The sequence below is a fragment of the Myotis lucifugus genome, unplaced genomic scaffold (assembly GCF_000147115.1).
Source record: "Myotis lucifugus unplaced genomic scaffold, Myoluc2.0 scaffold_345, whole genome shotgun sequence".
Classification (NCBI taxonomy): Eukaryota; Metazoa; Chordata; class Mammalia; order Chiroptera; family Vespertilionidae; genus Myotis; species Myotis lucifugus.
In genome coordinates this window covers 26,583-31,752 of record NW_005871393.1, presented here as the reverse complement: position 1 = coordinate 31,752, position 5,170 = coordinate 26,583, and the positions used below count along the sequence as shown (strand labels likewise).

General features: G+C 56.9%; 1 long non-coding RNA gene across 1 annotated transcript in view; it reads left to right on the top strand.

The window, feature by feature from the left end:
* The window catches only part of LOC111828376, a 9,530-nt gene extending 6,705 nt beyond the window's left edge, over nt 1-2,825 (top strand). Inside the window, exons 4-5 of the long non-coding RNA XR_002832223.1 lie at nt 484-487; nt 2,815-2,825. This is a non-coding gene — a long non-coding RNA (uncharacterized LOC111828376). The remainder of the gene's footprint in view (nt 1-483; nt 488-2,814) is intronic.
* Nucleotides 2,826-5,170: the final 2,345 nt, after the last annotated feature.

The window sequence follows — 5,170 nt, the reverse complement described above, 5'->3', positions numbered from 1 at the left end:
GTCTGAAAGTAGGTAGGTCCTGCGTTTATAGCCAATTGAAGATATGATTCGCGTCTTAATCCATCCTACCCCCCGCTTTTTTGCCCCTTTAGATCAAATCTCTCGTTTCACGCATCGGATAGGTATGCACAGAGCGTCTTTCTCCCCCTTCTCTTTTTAGAGGCTGTATGGCGCTTTTTCTCAGGTCCTGCCGGCCATGTTCAAGGACTGCCCTGAAAGTTACGGCGCCTGGAAACGGAGGCCGGGCTTTTAATAAGATTTCCCAGGTGATTCTAATGTGCAGCCAAGGTTGAGAACCACTGCCTTGGACTAAGGAGAGGGCACAGTCCTCTCATGGCCACGTGCAGGTCCCAGCTTGGAGGGCAGGGCCCTCTCAGCACAATTATAGCCAACAGCTGTAGTTGTGAGCTTGAACCTATGGTCCGAACACGTGGCCCCACGTGCCTGAGTGATGTGGGCTCGATAGAGTTCAGGTGCATGTAGTGGAGTAGGATCGAAACCCGCGAGAATGTTGTAAACATCTTGACCACGCCCTTACTTTGCCTCGTGGCGTCTGCTATAAAATAAAGACACGGCTGTGGGCGTGGTCGCTGTCTCTCAGAGAAGCAGTGTCCCACCGAGATCCGGCTTTCATTCTCTTGTCTGTCTTTCCTAAGCCTTTCAGCCGCCCCCTCTCAGGCTCACCCTTGGCCGTGCTGGCGCGGCACATGTTTCTATCTCTCTCCCTCTCTCGTCTTCTCTGAAATCAATAAAAATACATTTTTTACAACTTAAAAGTAGTGTCACGCACCCTATCATGCTTCACTGGGCACCAAGCATTCTGTGTGGGTGTCTCCCTTTCCATCTTTGGGACCCCACTCGTGCCTAACACCACGTGCTGAGAAAGAAAAGAAAATCTGTTTCACAAGTTCAACATTTTACAAGTCCTCGTGTTTCCCTTGTTTATTTCCCTTTGGGCTTTGCGGGCTGTCAGTAAAGTTTCATTTGAAAACCCCGGCCGGCGTCCCTCCAGCCAAGGGAAACACAGACACGAGAGCGCTTTGCCCACGCTTGGCCGGAGAGGAGAAAGCGGGCGGCGCGGGGGTGCGGTGGGCTGGGAGCCAAGGGAGCGGGGCGAGACCAGGCTCCGCCACCGACTTCCCCAAACCCAAATCTCTTCCTCTGGGAAACCGCTCTCTCCACAAGTGTTTGCTGAGCCCTTCCTGTGGGCCAGGCACTGTCCCTGGCCCTGGAGGTACAGGAGGGAACGAGAGCGGCAAAGGTCTGCGCTCACCTGGCCGAAAGGTGTGGAAGACACACATACACAGTTTGGTCATTGGAGAGGCCAGGGACGTGTCAGACCGGAAGGCGGGAGAGTGGTTAGTGACTGTGGTGCCTTCGGGGTCCTGGAGTTCAACCCAGCAAAGGGGGGGGGGGGATTGACACAGACAACAACCTGTTGGGGTCGGAAGGGAGTCGGGCTTCTTTCTCAGAATGTCGCATTACAGATCGGCAACAGAGAGGCTGCCGGGGGCTGGGGGACGAAGGCTGGCACGGGAGAGTCTTTGTGATGGTGGAACAGTGTGTATCTTGGCTGCCGTGGTGGCTACACAGATGCACACACGTATAGAAATGGCACCAAACCCAGCCGGCGTGGCTCGGTGGTTGCGCGTCCACCTATGGGCCGGGAGGTCACCATTTGATTCCCGGTCAGGGCACAGGCCCGGGTTGCGAGCTTGGTCCCCAACGTGGGGCACGCAGGAGGCAGCCGGTCGGTGATGCTCTCTTTTCATTGATGTTTCTCTCTCTCCCTTCCTTCTCTGAAATCAGTGAAAAAATGTATATTTTAAAAATCGCACAAAGCCGCCCACACCCATGAGGCCCGGGTCAGTGTCCGGCTGCGGTGCTGCTCTGCGGTGACCTGAGCTGCAGCCGGGGGAGGGGTGGCGGGGGTGGGGATCCTGGGTGAAGGGTGCAGGGGCCCCTCTCACTGTCTCTGCCACTTGCTGTGAACCTACAGTTATGTCAAAATTAAACGTTTTTCTTTAACATGTAAGCAAATGGAAACTGAAGGAAGGAGAGAGGAGAGGCAGGAGGTGGGGGTGGAATTTCGGCTTGAGCTCCGGAGGGCAGGTGGCTGCAGTGAGGCCTGAATGAGCCCCGCGCTGTGAGCACACAGCTGGTTCTCCTCTCTTCACTGGGGGGGAGGTGGGGTGTGGTGTCTGCTCCTTGTCTGTCTGCTCATCGCTGTCTGTCTTTCTGCCCGGCTCTGGCATTCCTGGTCCACAGTCTCAGACCCTCCCCCCAGCCCCAGGTTCTCCTGGGACGTCCACTCCCATGTGCCTAAGCCCTCGGAGGTTGGGTTTGAGGCCTCTGAGGCCAGGCCCCCTCAACCGCACCCTGAAGCCACCAGCAGCTCCAGTGGCCTTGACCTCCCCCATGTGGTCTGTTGGCTCCTTTGTTTCCAGCTCGTCCCCATGGATTAACAAAGACCCAGTTGGAACTCCCCCCCCACCCCCCAGAGCTCTAGCTCCAGGACAGGGCGGGTTTGGACAGTGTGAGGCCCCTGGCAGGTCTGAGCCGCTTCCTGGGTTTTCCCGAAACTCCTCCAGCCACCGCGGCTTGGCATCGGCTGTTTGGCCCGCACCGGGCAGGAATGGCAGGATGTGTGCTGAAATGCCCAGGGGCTGTGCGGATGGCGGTCTGTGTGCCAGGAACACCCTCTGTATCTGCAGGAATAGATTTGGCACCTGGCTGACGCTGGGCCTGGGAGCAGTGTGGTCCCCAGCAGGACGGGCTGCCCGGCCTTGGCCCCGGCTGCAGATACGGGGGCAGGTGGGGTCACTCCCTCCGCACCGCCCTGTGGATCCGGCACCCCCTGCCACAGTGGACGGGTGCCCCAGGCACCTCTCAGCAGCGGCCAAGACCTTCCACATTCACCCCTTTGCCATTTCCAGTTGCTCAGCTGCCCAGTCCCACTTTTTTTTAAAATATATTTTATTGATTTTTTACAGAGAGGAAGGGAGAGGGATAGAGAGTTAGAAACATCGATCAGCTGCCTCTTGCACACCCCCTACTGGGGATGTCCCCGCAACCAAGGTACATGCCATTAGCCGAATCGAACCTGGGACCCTTGAGTCCGCAGGCTGACGCTCTATCCACTGAGCCAAAGCAGCTAGGGCTGCCCGGTCCCACTTTAACTGGAAGTAGGTTGGCACGGAGCTCACCAGCGCTCCCGGCCAATGTCCTCACTGCCTACACTGCTGCTAAAGGCCTCTGTATGCCAGTCCCACCAAGGGAACCCAAACCGCACCACAAGGAGCGGGGAGAAACACAGTAAAAATGAGGCAGACTCGGTGGGTCTTCGCACCAAGTCCTTGTCGATCCAGAGAGGCCCTTTCGTGGCGCCCGGGCGTGGCCTGGACAAGGACCGAGCATCGGGGCTGAGCCACCGGCCCAGCTGCCAGGGCCCCCCCTTTCCCAGGGCCCCCGACTCGCCAGAGATTCCAAAGACAACAGAGGGTTTGAGGCTGGAAAGTGTAGTTCAGGGGTTTTGTTCATGTTTTTGTAAACGGTAGACAAGTCTGCCTGCAAGTGGCTGGACGTGCACCTCTGCGACATCCTTTGTGGAAATTCTGAAAAGCTGGAGCAGGAATGACTTTTTTTAAAAATAATCTTTTTATTCCTAAAGAAAAATGGATTTAAACATTATCTCTGTCCTCCTAAATCTGCTTAATAGTTGCTTCTCTCTTCCTTTTCACCCCCATTCTTCACACCCCCACTGCCCAGGTCTGAGTTCACCGTTCGACCATGTTCTTCCCTATCCGCGCGTCGCTCAACAGAGAATGTGTTTCTGAACCTTTATTTTTTTTGTTAATCCTCACCCGAGGATATTCTTTCAATTGATTTTTAGAGAGAGTGGAAGGGAGGGAGAAAGAAGGGAGTAGAGGAACATTGATGTGCGAGAGACACATCGACTGGTTACCTCCCGCACGTGCCCGGACAGGGCTGGGGAGCAAACCTGCAACCCCAGGGGAAGATCTCAATAGGATATTCGGCAGCTTTCCGGGTGTGTTTGTTCAGGGTTGTGGTCGCCACCGATCGATTGGCGGCACCAGGGCAGGGGGTCATTATCCAAAGCAGCTGGTCCTGCCGCCAGCAGTGACGGGTTTTGTTGCTTCCCAGGGCCTGGAGCTGAAATGGAGCTGAGGCCTAGATGTTCATCTCTGGAGGAAAGGCCAGGGGGTCCACACCTCGTGACCTGCGATATGCCAGGGGAGGAAAAGTCACCTGGGGGCAGGATCCTCCCCTACGGCGGATTGTCCATTGCTAGGCACCTGGGCTTCCCACCTGGTGACCTTCTGGACCTGCCCAGCGTCCTTGCTCAGCTCATGTCTGTCTAACTGCCGACAGCTGATGGACATCACACTCCCTACGAGAGCGCCCACCTCTGCCTGGGGCTGTGCAGTGATGCCGGGGAAGCTTAGCCACGCGATCTTAGGGGGCCGAAGGGGGCCGGGGGGCGGGGGGGGGAGAGCCTGGGGCTGAGAGCCTCTGAGTACAAGGAAGTTCCATCAGCTCATGTAACCTGGAGATGGAACTCTATCCACTCGAGAGGGAGAGGAGTGACCCTTTCAATAGCTGAGGCACTTCCTCACACGTCTCACGCAGGCCCAGGCTCCCCGAGTGATGTGAGAGGCACAGGTCTGATGGGGCGGCCTCGCCGCATGTGGTTCTGGGGTTCAGAGACGCCTATTTGCCACCCAGCCTGGGCCTCCCAAGAGCCCAGCCGCTAGGGAGCGATCACAACCGTGAAAAGAATCGCGGAGCAGCCTCCGGAACGAGGGAATCCAGGAGCTCGCATTTATTTCTCAAAGAGAAGCCTAGAAGCCAGCATCCTGAGCGCACGTCCCAGCGAGCTCAGCACAAAGGGGCTCTGCCGGGGAGTGAGGGGCCGAGAGCACCATGGATGAGGGAGCAGTTTCATCAGATCCTCCTGGGGCAGCCACTGGGGAGGGGGGAGGCGGCACGCTGGGCAGGACACCCCACAGAGGCCACCGGTTTCTGCTTCCGGGCATCGAACGGAAGGAACACCAGCCCCTGCTCACTCCAGGCCTGTGTGACACTTGGCAGAGTTGTACAGATGAGTGCATCTTGGAACCTGTTTTCTTACATTAAAAAAAACACTGTC